The sequence below is a fragment of the Macaca thibetana genome, chromosome 9, assembly GCF_024542745.1.
Source record: "Macaca thibetana thibetana isolate TM-01 chromosome 9, ASM2454274v1, whole genome shotgun sequence".
Classification (NCBI taxonomy): domain Eukaryota; kingdom Metazoa; phylum Chordata; class Mammalia; order Primates; family Cercopithecidae; genus Macaca; species Macaca thibetana.
In genome coordinates this window covers 34,723,813-34,748,434 of record NC_065586.1, presented here as the reverse complement: position 1 = coordinate 34,748,434, position 24,622 = coordinate 34,723,813, and the positions used below count along the sequence as shown (strand labels likewise).

Sequence of the window (24,622 nt, the reverse complement as noted above, 5' to 3'; positions counted from 1 at the left end):
CAGCCTGGGCGACAAAGCGAGACTCTGTCTTGAAAAAAAAAATTAATTTTTAATTTTTTGATTTTTTTAGAGATAGGGTCTCACTTTGTCACCCAGGTTGGAGTGTAGTGATGTGATCACAGCTCACTGCAGCCTCAAACTCCTGGGCTCAAGTGATCGTCCTGCCTCAGACTCCTGAGTAGCTGGGACCACAGGTGCACACCACCACATTGGGCTAGTTTTTAAAATATCTTTTTGTAGAGACAGGAGTCAGTCAATGTTGCCCAGGGTGGTCTCAAACTCCTGGCCCCAAGCGATCCTCCTGCCTTGGCCTCCCAAAGAGCTGAATTTACAGGCAAGAGCCACTTTACCTGGCCCTAGATTTCTTATCTAGAATGCATCTTGTGGAACGTCTCTTTTCTCTTAATTGGTCCTTCGTTTCTCTGTTCAGAAGGTACAGTCTGAGAAGAACAAAGGTTTACCTTAGTTTCTGATGGCTCATAAGGTGACACCCAGAACATCAGACCTCTACCCAGGCCAGGATTGTCCTTAGAACACCCTCTCAATGCAGTTCTCTTCCTCACCTGCTTCCTCCACCTCTATTTTGAAAGAGAGATGCTCAGCTGAAAGAGTTGCTTTGAGGCTAAGTTATGAGAGCTCCTGACAGGCAGCCTGGCCTGTGGTCACTGCAGGGCCCTACATGTGGTGAAAGTTGATAGTAAGGGAGCCAGGTTCAATGGCTCCTGCCCAGCTCACCCAGCACTTTGGGAGGCTGAAGTGGAAGGATGGCTTGAGCTCAGGAGTTTGAGAGCAGCCTGGGCAACATAGGGAGACCCCATCTCCACAAAAAATCAGAAATGTAGCCAGGTGTAGTGGCACACACCTGTGGGCCTAATTACTTGGGAGGGTAAGGCAAGAAGATCGCGTGAGCCCAGGAGTTCAAGGCTACAGTGAGCCATGATGGCACTAATGCACTCCAGCCTGGATGACAAAGCAAGACCGTGTCTTAAAAACAAACAAACAAACAAACGCTCAGGGAAGTTTAGAGGAGGAGGCATTGTTCTTATTCTGGAAGGAGATAATGGGATTTCACTGTTTCAGGAACCCTCTGTGTTCTCTAAGCCAGTGGCTTAGGGTCTGACTCCACACACTCCCCTCCGTGCTATTTGGGGTCTACCAGCATCCGAGGTCTCTGCTTCTGGGTGGAGGCCCTCACAATCCTAAGGACCACAGCACACAGCCGGGGCCTCAAACCAGGGCATCAGCCTGTATCCTGTGCCCAAGGTCACGACCTTATCACCAACCCTACCCTTGCTGGTCCTTCCTGCCTTCGGGGTCTTCTCACGGTTTTACTCTGTTTCCCCAGCTAAACCCCTGTGCCCACCTGATTCTTTTTTATTTCACAAACCTTCTTGGCTCTGAATTTAGTTTTTCTGGGGAGTGCTCATTTGAATTTGACGAACATTCTTTGAGCTTCAAAGACAGGTATGGTGTCAGCCTTGGAGGAGGCTTTAACTTTGTAGTAAAAATCAGCTGGCCAGGCACCATGGCTCACGCCTGTAATCCCAACACTTTAGGAAGCTGAGGCAGGCGGATCACCTGAGGTCAGGAGTTTGAGACCAGCCTGGCCAACATGGTGAAACCCCATCTCTACTAAAAATACAAAAATACAGCTGGGTGTGATGTCATGTGCCCGTAATCCCAGCTACTTCGGAGGCTGAGGCAAGAGAATCGCTTGGACCTGAGAGACAGAGGTTGCAGTGGGCCAAGATCGTGCCACTGCACTCCAGCCTGGGCAACAAAATAAGACTCTGTCTCAAAAAAAAAAAAAAAAAAAAAAAAGCCACGAAAAGTACTTTTTTTTTCTCTCCACAAAAAGTACAATGCAGAATGTGGTGAGTATTTCCCCAGATGGAGAAGCAACTTGTTAGGAGATTCGTTACAAAAGAGTAGTGGGAAGGAGGGGAGAGCAGGCTTCCCAAGGCTTTCTTTAGAGATGTGGCATTGGGCTGGGCTTGAAGGATGGAGATGCTTTCAGAAGCCCAGGTGTGGGGAGAGGGACATGAGATGAAGGGACAGCATGTCCAGGGAATCACTGAATTCCAACGTGCTTCAAGTACAAGTAGAGAAGGGAAAGACAGAGAGAGGGATGACAAAGCAAGGTTGAAGTGATGTCACTGAGGATCCCCATGTCAAGCCAAGAAGCCTAAATCTTTGTAGATAAAGGAGAGCCAGTGAGGAATCTTGAGTCAATAAATGCCCAGGCCTCCATGTGTGAGCCATTCTGATCCACTCAGTCACCAATTTTATATCTGTAGCCTCTTAAGAATCCACCCATGTCCCTCCATCCCTACAACCTTAGTTCACGCCACCACCTTGTCTCACCGGCATACATACAACAGTCCCGTAACAAATTCTCCAATCTCCAGACTCCCCGCCGCCCCCTCCACTCCTAAGGGTTTCCCCCCAGCAGCCAGACTTGGTTGTTGTCAAAGTCCAAATCCAATCGCGTCAGTTTCCTGCCTTGGAACTTTCAAGAGCTTCATGTTACCCTTGGGATCAAGTCAAAATTCCTTGTATATTACACACCTGGCCCTTCCCAGCTCCACTACACCAAACTGTCTCTACTTCTGCAATCCCTTCTGCAGGAATGCCACTCCACCCATTACCTAGTGACCACGGCTCAGCTCTGGGCGGCCCCCCAGCGGCCTCTCTGACTCCCACCTCCGTCTCGGGCTTCGTCAGTGCACTGTGCTTCTCACTGTCTGTCCTAGCACCTGTCGTAGTGTTGAAACGGCCAGTTCCTTCATTTTTCCCCTGCTCTCGGTTTTATTTTTTATTTTTTACTTATTTGTTTTTTGAGACAGAGTCTCACTCTGTCACCCAGGCTGGAGCATGATCTTGGTTCACTGCAACCTCCACCTCCCGGGTTCAAGCAATTCTCCAGACTCAGCCTCCTGAGTAGTTGGGATTACAGGTGTGCACCACCATGCCCAGCCCTGGCTTTATCTCCAGACTCAGCCTCCTGAGTAACTGGGACTACAAGTGTGTGCCACCATGCCCAGCCCTGGCTTTATCTCCAGACTCAGCCTCCTGAGTAGCTGGGATCACAGGTGTGCACCACCATGCCCAGCCCTGGCTTTATCTTAGCATCTCTATTTTCACAGCGCGGATACTAGGGGCTCAAAAAAAAGAGGTCCTCAAAAAGATGGATAAAATACCCACCCACTTTCTCAGCTGACCTCTCCTGGCTCATGTCAGTCCCATACCCGCTGGGCAAATTTGCTTCTTTCTTTCTTCTCTTCCCATCATTTTTTTTTTTTTCCTGAGACAGGGTCTCACTCTGTTGCCCAGGCTGGAGTGCAGTGGCACCATCATGACCCACTGCAGCCTTGGCATCCTGGGCTCAAGCAATCCTCCCACTTCAGCCCCCCAAAATTACAGGTGTCCACCGCCATGCCCAGTTAATATTTTAATTTTTTAAAAGAGACAGGGTTTCACTATGTTGTCCAGCCTGGTCTTGAACTCCTGAGCTCAAGGGATTCTCTCGCCTTGGCCTCCAAAATTCCTGAGATTACAGGTGTGAGTCACCTGACCTGGCCCCATTGTCTTTCTGTCCCTAGTTCTGCCCAAGAGGTGACTGTGGTATAGCAGAAAAAGTCCACACAAAATCATTTACGAACAAAGCCTGGAGTGAAACAGCAAATGGTTAACAGCGGTGGCTCTCGGGGGCAAGACAAGAGACAATATTCTTTCCACCTTTTTTTGTATTTATCAAATTCACTATATTTTCTAAAGGGAAAATACTTTTTTTTTTTTTTTTTTGGTAAGAAAGAACAGTCCGGGTGCAGTGGCTCATGCCTATAATCCTAAAATCCAACATTTTGAGAGGCCAAGGGCCCAGGAGTTTGAGACTGCTCTGGGCAACATGGCAAGGCCTTGTCTCTAAAGAAAATTAGCTTGGCATGGTGGCACGTGCCTGTAATCCCAGCTCCTCTACTCAGGAGGCTGAGGCAGGAGGATCGCTTGAGCCCAGGAATTCGAGGTTACAGTGGGCTATGATTGTGCCACTGCAGTCCAGCTTGGGCAACACAGTGAGACCCCGTCTCTAAAATAATAATAGTAATAATAATAAAAGATGGAGCACTAGATCAAGACTGAAAGAGCTTGATTTAAGTGAGAATAGCAGAGTAGTGTGTATAGTAAATATCGTCTGTCTAAAAAAAGAAAAGCAGAAAAATATGTATTTATAAAATCTCTATAGGCTGGGTGTGGTGGCTCACGCCTGTAATCCCAGCACTTTGGGGGGCCAAGGTGGGCAGATCACCTGAGGTCAGGAGTTCAAGACCAAACTGGCCAACATGGAGAAACCCCATCTCTAATAAAAATACAAAAAAATGGCCGGGCGCAGTGGCTCACGCCTGTAATCCCAGCACTTTGGGAGGCCAAGGCGGGCGGATCACAAGGTCAGGAGATCGAGACCACGGTGAAACCCCGTCTCTACTAAAAAATACAAAAAATTAGCCGGGCGCGGTTGTGGGCGCCTGTAGTCCCAGCTACTCGGGAGGCTGAGGCAGGAGAATGGCGTGAACCCGGGAGGCGGAGCTTGCAGTGAGCCAAGATCGCGCCACTGCACTCCAGCCTGGGCGACAGAGCGAGACTCTGTCTCAAAAAAAAAAAAAAAAAAAAAAAAAAAAAAAAATACAAAAAAATTAGCTGGGCGTGGTGGCGGGCACCTGTAATCCCAGCTTCTAGGGAGGCTGAGGCCGGAGAATCACTTGAACCTGAAAGGCAGAGGTTGCAGTGAGCTGAGACTGTACCACTGCACTCCAGCCTGGGTGACAGAGAAAAACTCTGTCTCAAAAAAAAAAAAAAAAAAAAATCTGGAAGGTTACATAAGAAATGAAAAACATCAAAGGCTTCTGCCGAGAAGAGGCAGGAGGCTGGGGCCCAGGGAGACAGATTTTCCACTATATCCCCAACTATACTTTGGATTTTGAACTCTGTGAATGTATTACCTATGCAAAAAATAAATTTAAAAGTATACATATATTTATTATAAATATTAAAAAGTATAAATAAAAAAGATTTGAGGCTGGGAGTAGTGGCTCACATCTGTAATCCCAGCACTTTGGGAGGCTGAGGAGGGAGGATTGCTTGAGGCCAAGAATTCGAGTCCAGCCTGGGCAGCATAGTGAGACACCCTCTCTCAACAAAACAAAACAAAAGTGTTGAGTTTGAATTCTGAGCCACTAGATAACTTTGGAAACATCACTTTCCCCATCTGTAAAATGGAGAAAACAGTACCTGTTTCAGGCAGTCTTTGCAAGAAACGAGTGACATGTGAGTGTCTTTGGTGACCCTCTGAGGCACCCCACAGAGGTAAGGGCTTGTCCTCTGGCCTCCCGATTCCCCTGGGCCCTCCCTCCTTCTCACCCTCTCTTGCCCTCCAAATGAAGCTGTCAAGGCCAAACTGTGCGCCTGCCAAGATGGCCCCCACTGGAATCCCTCCCTTGGCTCTCTGCCTGTTGGAACATAGCTAATAGCAAGGAGGAAAAGCCACACTTCGAGGATCTGGGCATTTCAAAGCAGCCAAGCAGCTCTTTTTGTTTTCTCAGGCTCTCCGCTTGCCAGCTAGTTCCACACATTAGAAATATTTTGGGTCAGCTCTGCAGTTCTCAACCATAGCACATCCGTCTTGTTTCATGACTACTTCCCTATAATAGCTCTGGGAAAAACTGCACTGGGCCTCGTCCCAAACCACGCTGCTGGCATCCCAAGCTGCATTCAATATGGTGCCTTCGGGTAGTAATTATGAGAAGTTGAAAACTCCTGCGACTTCCTCGGGTTTGGTCTGGAGCAACGAGGAGCTGTTTGGGTTGAGTTTCTAGAGAGTTGTCATCACTATGACCTTCAAAATGCTTGAGGCAGGAAGAGGAGCTTAATTTACCATGTTTCTGCTGATTCCAATAACCCTGCTCTTCTCTGCAGCCCAGTGGCTTTTGTTTTCCTCCTTGATGTGGATATTTATTGAGTGTCGATGCAAACTGTGATGCTGAAGGAGGTGCTTTTGTGTTTTGGAGACAGATTACATGCGTGAGCCACTGCACCCGGCCGAGGTGCTTTCTTTGTTGCCTGGGATAGGGTTGCCAGATTTGGCAAATGAAAACACAGGATCCCCAGTTATATCAGAATTCCAGGTAATGAAGAATTTTTTAGTATAAGTATGTCCCATGCAATTTTTAGGACATACATTGAAATTATTTATTGTTTTAGTATATAAATATGTCCCACGCAATATCTGTTTTTCTGTTGGTTTGAGTTATTTATTTATTTATTTATTTATTTATTTTTGCCTTTGTTTTTTGAGACAAGGCCTTACTCTGTTGCCCAGGTTGGAGTGCAGTGGCATAATCCCAACTCACTGCAGCCTCGACCTCCTGGGCTCAAGCAATCCTCCCGCCTCAGCTTCTCGTGTAGCTGGGATTACAGGTGCACAACACCATGCCTGGCTAATTTCTAAAGGTTTTCGGAGATAGGGTCTTTCTATGTTGCCCAGGCTGGTCTCTAACTCCTTGGTTCAAACAATCCTTCTGCCTCAACCTCCCAAAGTGCTGGGATTACAGGTGTGAGTCACCATGTTTGGGCCTCCCGTGGAGTATTTGTACATACTTACATTGTAAATTATTCACTGTTTCTCTGAAATTCAGATTTAACTGGGCGTCCTGTATTTACTGAATTTATTTATTTTCTGTCCCTAGTACTTTATTGGTCATCTCTAGGCCTGTGTGCAACTGGGTGGGTTTGGGGGAGGGTGTCACTATTCACCAGCTCCCAGTTGGAGGCATGAGAAGGCCTTGGCCTAACTTTTCAGGCTCCCAGACTGTGGAGTTTGGAGGGGCAGATCTGGCCTTTCCTGGGTCAACATAGGGCACCCGTGTAGGGGCACAAGCTCACGATCCATCAGCCAGCCTAGTTGTGTTTGAAGAAGGATTCCTTGCTGTCATTCACGCTGGGCTTGATCATGTCACTGCCAGGCTTCCAGCCAGCAGGACAAACTTCCGGGTGTTCATCTGTGTACTGAAAGGCCTGGACCAGCCGCAGGGCCTCATCCACAAATTGTCCCACAGGCCAATCATCAACAGTGATCTAGGGAAGGACATCCTTGCCATGGATGATAAAGAGGCCCCTGCAGGCCAGGCGTGGTGGCTCACAGCTGTAATCCCAACACTTTGGGAGGCCAAGGCAGGCAGATCACCTGAGGTGGGGAGTTTGAGACCAGCCTGACCGACATCAAGAAACCCCGTCTCTGCTAAAAATACAAAAATTAGCCAGGCGTGCTGGCACACTCCTGTAATCCCAGCTACTCGGGAGGCTGGGGCAGGAGAATCGCTTGAACTGGGGAGGCGGAGGTTGCAGTGAGCCGAGATTGTGCCATTGCACTCCAACCTGGACCACTCCGTCTCAAAAAAAAAAAAAAAAAAAAAAAAAAAAAAAGAGGCCCCTGCAGACAATGCCCTCGTCTGTTTTCGGCATGTCATACTTCTCAGACACACTTCAGGTCATGTCAGCAAGCAGAGGGTTGTCCAGGGGGCCCAAGCCTGCCTCCCTCCTTCCAGGGGCTGTTGCTCCAAGCCAGACGGGTGAACTGAGTCCACTGAGGTCCCTAGCACTTCGCAGCTTTCAGAAGTCCTCAGCATAGTTGCTGAATGCGATGATCTCTGTGGGGGCACACGAAAGTGAAGTCCAAGGCTCAGTGGCTCACACCTGTAATCCCAGCACTTTGGGAGGCCGAGGCTGGCAGATCACCTGAGGTCAGGAGTTCAAGACTGACCTGACCAACGTGGTGAAATCCCATCTCTACTAAAAATACAAAATTAGCAGGGCGGGGTGGCACATGGGCGTCCCAGCTACTTGGGAGGCTGAGGCAGGAGAATCGCTTGAACCCAGGAGGCAGAGGTTGCAGTGAGCCGAGATCGAGCCACTGCACTCCAGCTTGGGCAACAGAGCCAGACTCTGTTTCAAACAAAAAAAGTGAAGTCCAGAGGATGGAAAAAGAGGATCACATGCTTCCCTCTGTAGTCCAACAGCTTTACCTCCTGTAGGCTCCATCCACCACAGCAGTGGCCCTGAAGTCAGGGGTGAGCTTTCCGATGTGCATGTTACCGGAGGCCATGACTGAAAGCTCCATGGGCAAAGGCCGGACGCAGGATAACCAGATGTGTGGACCTGCGTTCTCAGCACCCTGGGCACCCTGTATCTATTTACCCGGCCACTCTGCCTGTGAAAGACATGAGCAGAATTCTCTTGAGTCATGCAGAGGAGACAGGAGGCCCGTTCCTCTTGTTTTCCGGCCTGAGCCTGCTTCTTTATTTTCTTATTATTTATTATTATTATTATTATTTAGAGATGATCTCACTCTGCTGCCCAGTCTCAAGTTCAGTGGCACGATCATGGCTCACTGCAGCCTCTAACTCCTGGCTCCAGCGATCCTCCCACCTCAACCTCCCGAGTAGCTGGGACTACAGGCACACACTACCACGCCTGGCTAATTATTATTATTTTTTAAATTTCTTCTAGAAACAAGGTCTTGCTCTGTTGCCCAGGCTGCTCTTGAACTTCTGGCCTCAAATGATCCTCCCACCTCAACCTCCCAAAGTGCTGAAATTACAGGTGTGAGCCACTGTGCCCAATCTGGCCTGAGCTGGCTTCTTTAGCCCAACTCTCCACCCCTGGGTCACAACATGAGAACCCCTGTAGGGACAAGGCCTCAGTGCACTTGCTTTGACTGGCACTCTCTACTGTACACGGGGCCTCGCCCTGCCTGGCGCCCACTTCCAGAGCCCGCCTAACCTCCAAGTCCTGCGGCTGCCGCTCTGCCTGTGCCTAGGATCCGCCCATGTGGCTCTGCTGGGGCTGCCAGGCTCCCTCTTTAGCGACACATCCACACTTGGTTTCCCCCTGGGTTTCTTCTGTGTCCGCTCTGAGGAATAATTCAGCCTGATTCCTGATTCCGTGCAATCTGAGACCCTGCTCGGATTCTAGATCCTGTGACCCTAGCTCTCAACAGATCTGTCCTGTCCTGTTTTTTTGTTTTTGTTTTTGTTTTTGTTTTAAGATGGAGTTTTATGCCGGGCGCGGTGGCTCAAGCCTGTAATCCCAGCACTTTGGGAGGTTGAGGCGGGCAGATCACCTGAGGTCAGGAGTTCAAGACCAGGTTGTAGTGAGCCGAGATCGTGCCACTGCACTCCAGCCTGGGCGACAAGAGCGAAACTCCATCTCAAAAAAAAAAAAAAAGATGGAGTTTTGCTCTGTCACCCAGGCTGGAGTGCAATGGCACGACCTCAGCTCACTACAACCTCTGCCTCCTGGGTTCAAGCGATTCTCCTGCCTCAGCCTCCCGAGTAGCTGGGATTACAGGCACACGCCTCCATGCCCAGCTAATTTTTGTATTTTTAGTGGAGATGGGGGGGCGGTTCCACCATGTTAGCCAGGCTGGTCTCGAACTCCTGACCTCAAGCGATCCAACTGCCTCGGGCTCCCAAAGTGCTGGGATTACAGGTGTGAGCCACCACGCCCTACCCTGTCCTCTTAAAATGGTTCTGCCTGCTGACTTGATGTTAGAGTGTAGCTCAGAGAGGATTTTTTTTTTTTTTTTTTTTTTTTTTTTTTTTTTTTTTTTTTTTTTTTTTTTTGAGACGGAGTCTCGCTCTGTCGCCCAGGCTGGAGTACAGTGGCCGGATCTCAGCTCACTGCAAGCTCCGCCTCCCGGGTTCACGCCATTCTCCTGCCTCAGCCTCCGGAATAGCTGGGACTACAGGCGCCCGCCACCTCGCCCGGCTAGTTTTTTGTATTTTTTAGTAGAGACGGGGTTTCACTGTGTTAGCCAGGATGGTCTCGATCTCCTGACCTCGTGATCCACCCGTCTCGGCCTCCCAAAGTGCTGGGATTACAGGCTTGAGCCACCGCGCCCGGCGGATTTTTGTTTTTAAGAAGCAGCAGCCACTATCAGTCTAGAGGCCCTACTTCCATAAACCCAGCCACTCTCCTTGAAATCCTGTTATCGAAAGCCCTGAGCCAATTCTGAAGGCCGGAGTCCATGTGCAGCCAGGCAGAGTCCCAGCCAGCACCCTCTCCATGGGCTTGCTTTGCTCGGGGGCGGCAGCGACTGGGGGGCACCTTTTGCACTTTTATTCTGGCTCAGCAGGTGAGTCTCCAATAGAGTCTGGGCCAGAGTCCTTAGAGAGAGCTGTGGCATCCAAGAAAACAGAATTCAGACTCACTTCTGGATCGCTTTGTGATGCCAGATGCTCTGCTGCCTCCTGGGGACACACCCTCACTCAACGACCGAATGCCCTGGGACTCCCTTGCAATGGCAGGCCATGTGAATGGGGCCATCCTGCCAGCTGGTGGCCTCCAAGATGGGACACAAAGATGCCTCCCTGTGACCTCTTAAAGTCTGACCTTCAGCCAGAGGACATCTGTGTGTGTTTGCTGGTCTGCCATGACAAAACACCACCAACTGAATGGCTTAAAGCCACATAAATCTATTGTCTCCCAGTTCTGGAGCCCAGGAGTCCAAAATCAAGGTGTTGGCAGGGTCGTGCTCCCTCTGACGCCAGCAGGGGAAAACGCTTCCTTGACTCAGCCTAACTTCTGGTGGTTTGCTGGTCACCTTTGGCATTCCTTGGCTTCTGACAGGTCCCTCCTACCTTCTTTTGTCACATGGCATTCTCCCCTGTCTTGTGGGCCAGAGGCTGCCCATGAACAAAATATTTTAACACACACTGGTTCGTATTTAACAGACGAAAATCAGAAAAGTGTGGATTTCCATAGGACTTTGTAACTGTGACCACAGCTTAGGCTTTGCTGGGGAGCAGGTGACAGTCTTATCACCAGTGTGAGTGTACATGGGTTTGTTGTGTCTTTTTCCAAGAATAAGCACAGAAGAAGGGTGGAGGGAATGGGTTCTGTGCATGTGAGGTGGGATGTGAGAGTGCGGACAGAGGGAGAAAGACAAAATGCCCAGAGGCAGGCTGGACGTGGTGGCTCATGCCTATAATCCCAGCACTTTGGGAGGCTGAGGTGGGTGGATCAAAGCCTGGCCAACATGGTAAAACCCTGACTGTACTAAAAATACAAAAATTAGCTGGTCATGGTGGTGCCTGCCTGTCTTCCCAGCTATCTGGGAAGCTGAGGCAAGAGAATTGCTTGAACCTGGGAGGTGGAGGTTTTCCTGATCACACCACTACACTCCAGCCTGGGCAACACAGTTAACTCCTTTTTATATATAAAGAAAGGAGTTTCGCTCTTGTCACCCAGACTGGAGTGCAGTGGCGCGATCTTGGCTCACTACAACCTCCGCTTCCCGGGTTCAAGCGATTCTCCTGCCTCGGCCTCCCGAGTAGCTGGGATTACAGGCCCCCGCCACCACGCCCAGCTAATTTTTTCTGTATTTTTAGTACAGACAGGGTTTCACCATGTTGGCCAGGCTGGTCTTGAACTCCTGGACAATATATATACATATTGTCCAGAGGCAGGAGCTGGTGGCAAATAATGCCCTGGGTAGGTTGGGGCAGGATAGCTGTGTGTGAGGAGCTGGAGGCCCAACACTCACCCCTCTGTGGCCCTGTCCCTGGGCTGTGTTCCTGAAATTCACACAACTGTCCTCACCCGCACTGAGTCCCTGCAGAACCATCCATCCAACCTCTCAAGGATTTCCTACTTCCCTGGCAATTTCCTCAATCATCAGAAGAGGATTTTCTTTTCTTTTCTTTTTTGAGACAGAGTTTTGCTCTCTTTTGCCCAGGCTGCAGTGCAGTGGAGCAATCTTGGCTCATTACAACTTCCATCTCCTGGGTTCAAGTGATTCTCCTGCCTCAGCCTTCTGAGTAGTTGGGATTACAGGTGCCCGCCACCACGCCTGGCTAATTTTGTATTTTTAGTAGAGACAGGGTTTCACCATGTTGGTCAGGCTGGACTCGAACTCCTGGGCTCAAGCCATCCTCTTGCCTCAGCCTCTCAAAGTGCTGGGATTACAGTCATGAGCCACTACATCCAGGAAAATGGATCCTTAATGTATAAATATACTGGGAGTGAAAGAGGGAAAATAGGAATATGTTGTACTGGGAAGAACAAACATTTTCTCAATCCTCTTAGGTTTGGAAATTGGAACCCAGGCTGGGTGCAGTGGCTCATGCCAGTAATCTCAGCAGTTTGGGAGGCCGAGGCAGGCGGATCACCTGAGGTCGGGAGTTCGAGACCAGCCTGACCAACATGGAGAAACCCCGTCTCTACTGAAAATACAAAATTAGGCCGGGTGCGGTGGCTCACGCCTGTAACCTTAGCACTTTGGGAGGCTGAGGCGGATGGATCATGAGGTCAGGAGTTCAAGACCATCCTGGCCAAGATGGTGAAACCCTGTCTCTAATGAAAATACAAAAATTAGCTGGGCATGGTGGTGGTTGCCTGTAATCCCAGCTACTTGGGAGGCTGAGGCAGAGAACTGCTTGAACCTGGGAGGTGGAGGATGCAGTGAGCCAAGATCATGCCACTGCACTCCAGCCTGGGCAATAGAGTGAGACTTTGTCTCAAAAAAAAAAAAAAAAAAAAAAATTAGCCAGGTGTGGTGGCATATGTCTGTAATCCCAGCTACTCGGGAGGCTGAGGCAGAAGAATCGCTTGAACCTGGGAGGCGGAGGTTGCGGTGAGCCGAGGTGGCGTTGATGCACTCACACCTGGGCAATAAGAGCAAAACTCCGTCTCAAAAAAAAAAAAAAAAAAAAAAAAAAAAAAAAAAAAAAAAAAAAAAAAGAAAAAGAAAAAAAGAAAGAAAAGAAATTAGAGCCTTGCGAATTAAACTGACAATACAGATTAGCAAGAGGAAAGACAGATTTAATTATGTACATCTGGGATTTTGCAGAAAAATGTGACTCCAGCGAGTGGTTAGAATTTGGGGGTTAAATACCACCTTCATAGGTGAAGGGAGGGGAGCAGGGCACTTAAGGGAAGACCAATGACTTTTTTTGTTTTGAGACAGAGTTTCACTCTTGTTGCTCAGGCTGGAGTGCAATGGTACGATCTCAGCTCGCCACAACCTCTGCCTCCCGCGTTCAAGTGATTCTCCTACCTCAGCCTCTGGAGTAGCTGGGATTATAGGCATGCGCCACCACACCCGGCTAATTTTTGTATTTTTTGTAGAGACGGGGTTTCTCCATGTTGGTCAGGCTGGTCTCGAACTCTTGACCTCAGGTGATCTGTTTGCCTAGGTGACAAATTATTTTTAAGAAAGATATATGGGTCCTTAGAACAGATGGGAAATAGGAGAGTTTTATGACAACGTCTAGGTGTGGTGACAGCTTCTCTTTGTCTCCAGTGATAGAAGTCAGTCTTCCCCGCCCGCTTCTCTGAAGGGAATGTTTTTCATGTTATTTTTGGGGAGGCTCTGCTTGTTAGGCAGATAAGAACTCAAAGGACTTCTCAAAATATTTTTTATGGCTGGCGTGGTGGCTCACGCCTGTAATCCCAGCACTTTGGGAGGCCAAGGTAGGTGGATCATTTGAGGTCAGGAGTTCGAGACCAGCCTGGCCAACATGGCGAAACCCTGTCTCTACTAAAAATACAAAAATTAGCCGGGCCTGGTGGCACGAACCTATAATCCTGGCTAGTCAGGAGGCTGATGCAGGAGAATCGCTTGAACCTGGGAGGTGCAGGTTGCAGTGAGCTGACATTGTGCCAGTGCACTCCAGCCTGTGTGACAGAGCAAGACTCCATCTCAAAAATAAAGACGGGAGTTTATTATTTATTTATTTACTTTTAGAGAAGGGTGTCCCCCTGTCACTCATCCTGGAGTGCTGTGGTATAATCATAGCTCACTGCAGCCTCAAACTCCTGAGCTCAAGTGATCCTCACACCTCTGCCTCTAGCGTAGCTGGCACTACAGGCATGTGCCCCTGCACCTGGCTAATTTTCTTATTTTTTTGTAGAAATGGGGGACTGGCTATGTTGCCTAGGCTGGTCTCGAGCACCAAGACAAGCGTATTTATTTATTTATTTAAAACATTTTTAAAACAGAAATGGGGTCTTCTTACCTTGCCCAGGCTGGTCTTGAACTCTTGACCTCAAGCGATCCTCCTGCCTTGGACTCCCAAAGTGCTGAGATTATAGGCATGAGCCACCGCACTCAGCACTCAGCAAGACATGAGTTTATTAAGAAATATCGGGCCGGGCGTGGTGGCTCATGCCTGTAATTCTAGCACTTTGGGAGGCCGAGGCGGGTGGATTGCCTGAGCTCAGGAGTTCGAGACCAGCTGGGCAACTCGGTGAAACCCCATCTCTACTAAAATACAGAAAATTAGTTGGGTGTGGCGGCATGTGCCTGTAATCTCAGCTACTTGAAAGGCTGAGACAGGAGAATCGCTTGAACCCAAGAGACGGAGGTTGCAGTGAGCCGAGATTGTGCCATTGCACTCCAGCCCGGGTGACAGAGCAAGACTCCATCTCAAAAAAACAAAAACCAAAAAACGAAAAAAAAGAAAAAGAAATAAAAAAATAAATATCTACAGCTGCAGGACTCATGGGGAGACCTGAAGAGGGAGACTCTAGACTGTGCTTCCACACAGGTTCCTAAGTGCACTCAGAAATGGCCACCAAGGGAGTGACAGCTACTACCAAAACCAGGGACCACTGTGCCCGATGGTCACTGCCCCAGCTGTCAGCAGCAGGCCAGCCTGTACTCCACAACCCACACCTGCAAAACGCAAGCCTGTCGCGCTGCCTCCCTCCCCACTCAGTTCCACATCAACGAGGGACAAAGGTCCAGGTGATAGGTGAAACCCACCTCCCAAATCCATCCCTTAGTGGTGAGAGATGCTGGGAATGGAAGTGATTTTTAAATGCTCTGTTGGGAAAGTGGCTTTACTATATGTGGAACTATTCAGTAGAATTTTATGCAGCGTGGTAGCTCATGCCTGCAATCCCAGCACTTTGGGAGGCTAGGGTGAGACAATTGCTTGAGGCCAGGAGTTCAAGACCAGCCTGGGCAATATAGTGAGATCCTGTCTGTACAACAAAACAAAAACATTAGCGGGGTGTGGTGGTGCATGCCTGTAGTCCTAGCTACTCAAGAGGCTGAAGTGGGAGGATCACTTGAGCCCAGGAGTTCAAGGCTGCAATGAGCTATGATTTTGCCACTATACTCCAGCCTGGGCTAAGTATGCATATTACTTTGATAAAAAGAATTTTAAAAGCTGGGCGTAGTGGCTCGCGCCTGTAATCCCAGCACTTTGGGAGGCCAAGTCAGGCAGATCACTTGAGGTCAGGAGTTCGAGACCAGCCTGGCCAACATGGTGAAACCCCGTCTCTACTAAAAATATAAAAATTAGCCAGGCTTGGTGGTGCACACCTGTAATCCCTACTACTCAGGAGGCTGAGGCAGGAGAATTGCCTGAATCTGGGAGGTGGAAGTTGCAGTGAGCTGAGATCGCACCACTGCACTCCAGCCTGGGTGACAAGAGTGAAACCCTGTCTCAAAAAAAAAAAAAAAAGAAAAAAAAAGTATAAAAAAGAAAAAGGTTTTTGTGATCTTTAAATAGAGCTAACTTCTAGCATTATCAAGCAATAGGATGCACTGGCATTTTCATGGGAGTAGGCGGAACATTCTCGGAAGCTTTGGTTTTCCTCTTCTCCTTTATTCTAAGGGCTGCGAAGAAGCCATCTTGCTGGCCGCACTTAAGTAGAGGGTAGGCAGGGAGCTATGTCTTTAATTAGGAAAGAAAGGCCCTTGGAAGGCTGGTGCCTTCTTCCCCAGGGCCTTCTTACAAGCTCACACTCCTCACTTCCCCTTTCCCAAGGCCCCTGAACATCCAGATCTGTATCAGCATTTGAAACTTGATGATCCTAACAGCAGTCCTCTGAAATTGCACTGTGTCTTTGGTCAGACAGCTGGCTGAGCACCTCCCCAGGGAGAGGTGGCCATGAAGGAAGGCGGAAGTTGCATACACCCAATGGCATGTTTATAGCAGTTTTGCAGCTTATACACACACGCATGCGTGCACACACACACATATATATTTTTTACAACCTGCCTAATCTAAAGCTTTGTGTTTGGTGTGAGAACCTCTGTGATGAACCAGCCCTGGAGAGCAAAGGAACAGAACAGGGGTAGGAAGAAAGGACCACTTGTCACAGAGAAGGGCAGCGTCAGTCCAGCAGGGGTCTGTGTTACCTGTGAACATGGGTACACTGGAGTGAACTGGCCACACGCAGCCAGGGCTCCCCTGGGCATGTCTGGCTTCCATGCCAGCTGGATGGCAGATCACGGAACACAGAGGGGAAGCCCAGAAGGAACTGCAAGGAATTTTTTTTTTTTTTTTTTTTTTTTTTTTTTTTGAGATGGACTCTTGCTCTGTCACCCAGGCTGGAGTGCAATGGCATGATCTTGGCTCACTGCAACCTCTGTGTCCCAGGTTCAAGCAATTCTCCTGCCTCAGCCTATGGAGTAGCTGGGATTACAGGCACGTGCTACCACACCCGGCTAATTTTTGTATTTTTAGCAGAGACGGGGTTTCACCATGTTGGCCAGGCTGGTCTTGAACGCCTGACCTCAAGTGATCCGCCCGCCTTAACCTCCCAAAATGCTGGGATTACGGGTGTGAGCCACCATGCTTGGCCAGGAATGCTTTTAATGGAATCTTCAGGAAAGGGAGAAATTTCCAGAACAACTTCACATTTAACTAACTTTTAAGGTTCACAGTTTTTATTTATTTGTTTGTTTGTATTTTTAATGGTATAAAGATCACTGATCGGCCGGGCGTGGTGGCTCACGCCTGTAATCCTAGCACTTTGGGAGGCCGAGGTGGGTGGATCACCTGAGGTCAGGAGTTCGAGACCAGCCTGGTCCAACATGGTGAAACGCTGTCTCTACTAAAAATACAAAAATTAGCCAGGCGTAGTGACGTGTGCCTGTAATACTAGCTACTGAGGAGGCTGAGGCAGGAGAATTTCTTGAACCTGGGAGGCGGAGGTTGCAGTGAGCCAAGATCATGCCATTGCACTTGAGCCTGGGAGACAAGAGCAAATTCCATCTCAAAATAAAATAAATAAATAAATAAAAATAAATAAATAAAGATCACTGATCAATGGGGACACCATACAGTGTCAAGTCCACATTCACTTTCACCGTCCCAGAGTGGAAAGGCATGCGTTTCTTTTCTCCTCGCTGACTTGCTAACTACCCTCACTCTGGCACTCAGCAGAGAGAGCAGCCCCCGCCACACCCCAAATGCACACAGGGCCTGACCCCAGTTCCAGTTCAGTTACTCTTTTATTCACAAATTAGACCCTGGGCACGTTGATGACTGATGTACGTTGTGTTTTTTTCTGTTGAAATTCACTTCTGGAAATGGACGGTTGGGGAAAAGAGGTTCCACAGTGAAAACATTGCTGCAAATTATAAAAACCACTTTCTGAAGAAAGAAAGAGGTTGGGCTGAGTGTGGCGGCTCAGCCTATAGTCCCAGCACTTTGGGAGGCTGAGGCAGGAGGATCGCTTGAACCCAGGAGTTTGAGACCAGTCTGGGCAATATAGCAAGATTCCCTCTCTACAAAGATTTTTTTTAAAAATTAGGTAGGCATGGTGGTGTACGCCTGTAGTCCTAGGTACTCAGGAGGCTAAGGCAGGAGGATCCCTTGAGCTCAGGAGGTTGAGGCTGCAGTGAACTATGACTGAGCCACTGCACTGCAGCCAGGGTGACCGCAAGACCCTGTCTCAATAAATAAATAAATAAACATAAAAGAAAGAAAAGAGAAAAAGAAAATGGCTAGGAGGAGAGGCAGGGGAAAATGCCTCTTTGGAAATGGCGTCTCGCCGTCTCGCGTACTGTCCAGGCTGGACTCAAACTCGTGATCCTCCTGCTTCAGCCTCTCAAGTAGCTGGGACTACAGATGCATGCTGCTGTGTCCAGCCACTGTGCCCTTTTGCCCCGACTGCCTCGGACTCTGGTGCAGAATGAGCACTGTATCCTGGTGTGGCCAGGGACCCAGGTGCCAGGTGGCAACTGGAGCTCAGAGGCTGTCATTCAGGCCTGGACTCATTGCACGCACAGCCAGAAAGGGCTCCGGAGAGGCATCAGCAGCTGGGAACTTCCACCACCATCCAGGGATTGAGGCTGGGAAGGCCTGAGCCCTCACCCCACATGAGGCTGCCTCTGGGAGTGCCTGGCTGGGCCTGCCTTGGGAAGTCGGACAGAACTGAGGAGAGGGAGAATCTAGAGACCATTCCTGACCCTTGAAAGTGTGTCCTGAGATTATGCAGTGTAGGATCCTTGAAGAAGTAGTATCAAGACAAGAATAAAAAAGAAAGGTGGGACGCAATGGCTCACACCTATAATTCCAGCACTTTGGGAGGCCGAGGAAGGCAGATCATGAGGTCAGGAGTTCGAGACCAACCTGGCCAACACAGTGTAACCCAGTCTCTACTAAAAAAGCAAAAATTAGCTGGGCGTGGTGGTGCATGCCTGTCATCCCAGCTACTCAGGAGGCTGAGGCAGGAGAATTGCTTGAACCCAGGAGACAGAGGTTTCAGTGAGCCGAGATCGCGCCACAGCCCTCCAGCCTGGGCAACTGAGTAAGAGTCAGTCTAAAAAAATGAAAAAAAGAAAGAGAGCTAAAAGGAAACTCACTAACAGGAGACCTGGGTATAAGCGGGCATTTCCCCTTCCCCTGGGTGTAAGTGGGCCTCTCCTCTTCCCCTGGGTTGTGTGCACTTCATCAGGTTGATGACTCATGGTGACTGGGTTATGGCAGCAGGGTTCATCCTGGCGAGCTGGACAAGCACAGCTTTGAGGGTTAGACAAGATAAAGAAGCACTGTACCCATGTGTACCTCTAGTGGCTAAGAGGGAAAGGAGAAAACAGAAGCTCCTCCTCAAGCTGATGATGGGCTGGGAGCGGTGGCTCACCCCTGTAATCCTAGCACTTCAGGAGGCTAAGGCAGGAGGATTGCTTGAGGCCATGAGTTCAGGACCTGCCTGGCAACAAAGTAAGACCCCATCTCTATAAAAATATATTGAATTATTTATTTTGAGACATAGTCTTGCTCTGTCACCCAGGCTGGAGTGCAGTGGCATGATCTCGGCTCACTGCAACCTCTGCCTCCCAGGTTCAGGTGATTTCATGCCTCAGCCTCCTGCGTAGCTGGGATTCCAGGCGTGTGCCACCGCACCCAGCTAATTGTTGGTATTTTTAGTAGAGACAGGATTTCACCATGTTGGCCTGGCTGGTCTTGAACTCCTGGCCTCAAGTGATCTGCCCGCCTTGGCCTCCCAAAGTGCTGGAATTACAGGTGTGAGCCACCCTACCCGGCCTAAACTAAATTTTTTATTTTCGCTTTTATTTTTCGAGACAGTCTCGCTCTGTCACCCAGGCTGGAGTGCAGTGGCAAGATCACAGCTCACTGCAACCTCCGCCTCCCGGATTCAAGTGATTCTCGTGCCTCAGTCTCCGAGTAGCTGGGACTACAGGTGCGCACCACCACACCTGGCAAATTTTTGTATTTTTAGTAGAGACGGGGTTTCGCTATGTTGGCCAGGCTGGTCTCCAACTCCTGACCTTGTAATCTGTCCAGCCCAGCCTCCCAAAGTGTTGGGATTACAGACATGAGCCACTGTGCCTGGCCTAAACTAATTTTTTTAAAAAGCTTATGACTGGCCTGGCGCAGTGTCTCATGCCTGTGATCCCAGCACTTTGGGAGGCCAAGGTGGGCAGATCATGAGGTCAGGAGATCGAGACCATCATGGCTAACACGGTGAAAGCCCGTCTCTACTAAAAATACAAAAAATTAGTCGGGCATGGTGGCAGGTGCCTGTAGTCCCAGCTACTTGGGAGGCTGAGGCAGGAGAATGGCGTGAACCCGGGAGGCAGAGCTTGCAGTGAGCTGAGATCGGGCCACTGCACTCCAGCCTGGGCGACAGAGCGAGACTCTGTCTCAAAAAAAAAAAAAAAAAAAAAAAAAAAAGCTTATGACTAACTGGAAAAAACAATGTTCCCTGAGACCCTGACCAGAGGCGAGAATTATGTTTATCAAATCTTGAGCCCTCTTCTCTTTTTCCTTACTCTACCTTTCCTTGCCCAGGCTAGTTTATAGACTTAGAGTGCTGAAAAAAAAATTCAAACTAGATTTTCAAGTCCCCCTGGGTACCCAGCCCTATTTATGCTAATTTTGAAGTGGTTAAATCAATGATTCCCAGCCCTGATTTTAGGACACCTCCAGGCATCTTGAATTATTCCAAGGGCTATTGTGAAATTCCAAAAATAAAATCGTTTTTATTTCCTGCGTTTAAAAATAAGTACACACCTTGTGCTCTCTAAAATCACACGCTTTTGGAGGAGAAAGATTGTGAAATCCTGCAGAAAATCTCATTTGGATTCCAGCAGTTTGGCCACAGCAATCAAAATACCACTTTATATTTGGGTAACGCTCTGTGGCTTTGAGAGCACTTTCTGGTAAGTAGGTTAGTGGGGACATGTGTGAATCAACACAAAAGATGCTTCTTCTAGCCTGGACGTTGCACCACAGGTAGGAAACAACCATGTGGCCTTCCTTTGGAGCGCATACTGGTTCCTCTGGGACATTGCAGTTTGTCACCAGCTGGTGGAGGGGGAGTCTGGAAGGAGGCTGGTGGCACAGGCGTGGGCTGCAGTGGCCTGGTATGGGGAAGGCCAGCTGGGTGATGGGGGCATCTGGTCGCTATCAAAGTGAAGAAAGAGGAGGCTTTCCCCTGAGCCCCAATGAGTCTCCAAGTCAAAGCTCGAGGCAGCACCACCGGATGGCCGGGTCCCTGACACCAGAATTTTGCCTGGCTGCCAGATGGGCAGCATTCTTTGCTTTATAGTGAGAAAGGGAGGCCATCAAACCTTATGTAATTGATGTCATTGTCGAGGATCCTGTGACTGCCATGGCTATTGTCTTCAATGTGTCTTCCCTGTACAGTGTCCCTGGGGTCCTGGGGAGGCCCAGGGTTGAGGACTGTCTCTGGAGTCCTGAGGAAATGGACGTGGCACCTGAGTTGGGTTGTGGGAGAGAACCTGTGAGCTTGCTGAGCTTCCAGTGGAGCCAGGGGAGCAAAGAGCAAAATGCCAAGGCTGGCGTGGAACACGCTATACTCTAGGGAGCAACTTTTCTTAAAAGCCACTTTAGGCCAGCGCGGCAGTGGACACCTGGGAGCCCCAGCACTTTGGGAGGCCGAGGCGGGTGGATCACTTGAGGCTGGAAGTTCGAGACCAGCTGGCCAACATGGTAACACCCCGTCTCTACTAAAAATACAAAAATTAGCTGGGTGTGGTGGTGGGCTCCTGTAATCCCAGCTACTCAGGAGGCTGAGGCACGAGAATCGCTTGAACCCGGGAGGCGGAGGTTGCAGTGAGCCGAGATCATGCCACTGCACTCCAGCCTGGGCGACAGTGTGAGACCTTGTCTCAAAACACACACAGAAAAGGAAAAAGAAACCCTTATCCACAAGCCATCAAAAAGGTGGGGACTCCCTTTCCTCCTCTCTTGGCTCCCTACAAATAAACACCTTGCTTTCTCCCACTACCAACGTCAATATAAATATCTGGTCTTACTACACCAGGGAGCCCACCCCAGTTTGGTTCTACAACACTACAGCAACTTCTGCCATTTTTGCAGATTAGAGCACGAGCCTTAGGCCGTCAGCGGGGAAGGCAGGAACCTGTTTCTCCGGCTCTGGCTGGGCTCGGTTCCCAGGCTGCTTCCTCCTGCCGGCAGCCCAGGTTAGCAGCCTGAGTTCGGGAGTGGTTTCTTGGCAGTGAACCAGGCACTTGGGGACTGAAGAGAGCAATTTACCTTTTCTAGGTTCTTCCACCTCAAGGGCCTCCCAGCAGCCTAAATAAGTTGCTAATCCAAAGTTCCTACAGCACTTTACAGTTTACGAGATGTTTGAGCAAGTATCAGTTCAGTCCTCCAAACGACATTATGAGGCAATAACCTGATGTTAATGCACCTACCGTGGGTTGGCAGATGCTTCCTTACCTTAGTGATTGGGTTTGCTATTTTGCAGATGAGGAACTGGGAGGTCCAGCAAGTAACGGAGCTGGTGAGCAGCAAGGATGGGACTGAAGCTCAGCTCTGCTTTATTCCGAAGCTCATGCTCCTCACCAACTCAGTGTGCCGCCTCTCCGTAGAATTCTTGGAACTTGGTTAGTTCAGACCTGCAAGGGTCTGCTCCCATGGGAGGTGGGGTACCTGCATTCATAATAGGTTGGTAATTATTTTACTTACTTTATTTTTATTTTTTTGAGACAGAATCTCAGTCTGTCGCTCAGGCTAGAGTGCAGTGGTGCTCACTGCAACCTCCGCCTCCCGGGTTTAAATGATTCTCCTGCCTTAGCCTCCCGAGTAACTGCAATTACAGGCACCCATCACCATGCCTGGCTAATTTTTTGTATTTTTAGTAGAGACAGGGGTTTTACCATTTTGGCCAGGCTGGTCTTGAACTCCTGATCTCAGGTGATTCACCTGCCTCTGCCTCCCAAAGTGGTGGGATTATAAGCATGAGCTACTGTGCCTGGCCTGATAATTATTTTAAACCAATACCATGGAAATTGAATATCCGAGAGCAAACTTGGTTTTAAAAAAAAATATATATATATATATATATATATATATATATGCATAGGCCAGATGCAGTGGCTCACACCTGTAATCCTAGCACTTTGGTAGGCTGAGGCAGACAAATCACCTGAGGTCAGGAGTTCAAGACCAGCTTGGCCAACATGTTGAAACCCCATCTCTACTAAAAAAACCAAAAAATTAGCCGGGCATTGTGGGACTACATGCCTGTAATCCCAGGTACTCAGGAGGCTGAGGCAGGAGAATCTCTTGAACCTGGGAGGAGGAGTTTGCAGTGAGCCAAGATTGTGCTACTGCACTCCAGCCTGGGCAACAAGAAAGAAACTCTGTCTCAAAACAAAACAAAACAAAACAAAACAAACAAACAAACAAAAAAGATAGATAAACATAAGACAAAAACCAAGAGAAAATACTTCTAGATACTTCTAGTGGAAATAAAATTTGGAGAGGTTCAGGAAGGCCTCTACTTAACTGATAATGCTCTTCCCTCCTCTTGCCTCCAGGATCACCCTGCTCAGCACTGCGCCCACCTAGTCTATTCCCATGTGCAGGGCTAAATCAGGCATTCTCCTTGTGCTTTTGATGTCGTGGTGGACAGGATAGCTCAGGGGTCTCAGGACTGAGCAAATGGCTAAGGGTGGAGGAAGTACTCAAATGACTGATAAGACCAGCTAGAAAAAGTTAGCAAGGGATGTAATCAATGAGGTTTTGGGTATTTGTCCCCAGAAATCTATTCCAAAGGGTATACTTAGTGTTTAATGAGTGAACTAAAGTTGAAACATAAAACTGCATATTAGGCTGGGCACACTGGCGCAACAAATCTGTAATTCCAGCACTTTGAGAGGCCAAGGCAGGAGGATTGCTTGAGCCCAGGAATTTGAGGCCAGCCTGGGCAAGAGCAAGACCCTGTCCTATTAAAAAAAAAAAGAAAGAAAGAAAGAAAGAAAATTTAAATAGCTGGATGTGGTGGTATGTGCCTATAGTCCCAGCTACTGGGGAGGCTGAAGTAGGAGAATCACTTGAGCCCCGGAGATCAAGGCTGCAGTGAGCTAGGATCACACCACTGCACTCTAGCCTGGGCATTGGAGCAAGACGCTGCCTCAAAAAAATAAAAATCAATTAAGAATAAATAAAAATTAAAAGTAAAAACGCATATTATACCAATAATTCATGCGACTCATGTATGAAATTCACGCATAATGTGTATTATGGTAATGTTGCCGGAAAGGGTCCTGATCCAGACCCCAAGAGAGGGTTCCTGGATCCAGTGCGAGAAAGAATGCAGGGCGAGTCCATAGAGTAAAGTGAAAGTACATCTATTAAGAACATCAAGGAATAAAAGAATGGCTATTCCATAGGCAGAGCAGCACCGATTGCTGCTGGTTGCCTATTTTTTTTGCTTTCTTTTCTTTTTTTTTTTGAGATGGAGTCTTGCTCTGTCGCCCAGGCTGGAGTGCAGTGGCACAATCTCGGCTAACTGCAACCTCCCGGGTTCAAGTGATTCTCCTGTCTCCGCCTCCCAAGTAGCTGGGATTACAGGCGCCCACCACCACACCTGGCTAATTTTTGTATTTTTAGTAGAGATGGGGTTTCACCATGTTGGCCAGGCTGGTCTTGAACTCCTGACCTCAAGTGATCTGCCCGCCTCGACCTCCCAGAGTGCTGGGATTACAGCACAGTAAACCACCGCGCCCAGCTGGTTGATCTGCCCACCTTGGCCTCCCAGAGTGCTGGGATTACAGCGCGGTAAGCCACCGCTCCCAGCTGGTTGCCTATTTTTATAGTTATTTCTTGACTATATGCTAAACAAGTGGTGGATTATTCGTGAGTTTTCCAGGAAAGGGGTGGGCAATTCCCAGAACTGAGGGTTCCTCCTCTTTTTAGACCACATAGGGTAACTTCCTGCAGTTGCCATGGCATTTGTAAACTGTCATGACACTGGTGGGAGTATCTTTTTAGCATGCCAATGCATTACAATTAGCGTATAATGAGCAGTG

General features: G+C 48.8%; 1 protein-coding gene and 1 pseudogene across 1 annotated transcript in view; both read right to left on the bottom strand.

Moving 5' to 3' along the window:
• The window catches only part of CCNY (cyclin Y), an 876,528-nt gene that overhangs the window by 598,218 nt on the left and 253,688 nt on the right, over positions 1 to 24,622 (bottom strand). The gene's annotated exons all lie outside the window — the stretch shown is intronic.
• Positions 6,952 to 8,155, bottom strand: LOC126962986 (peroxiredoxin-2-like; annotated as a pseudogene).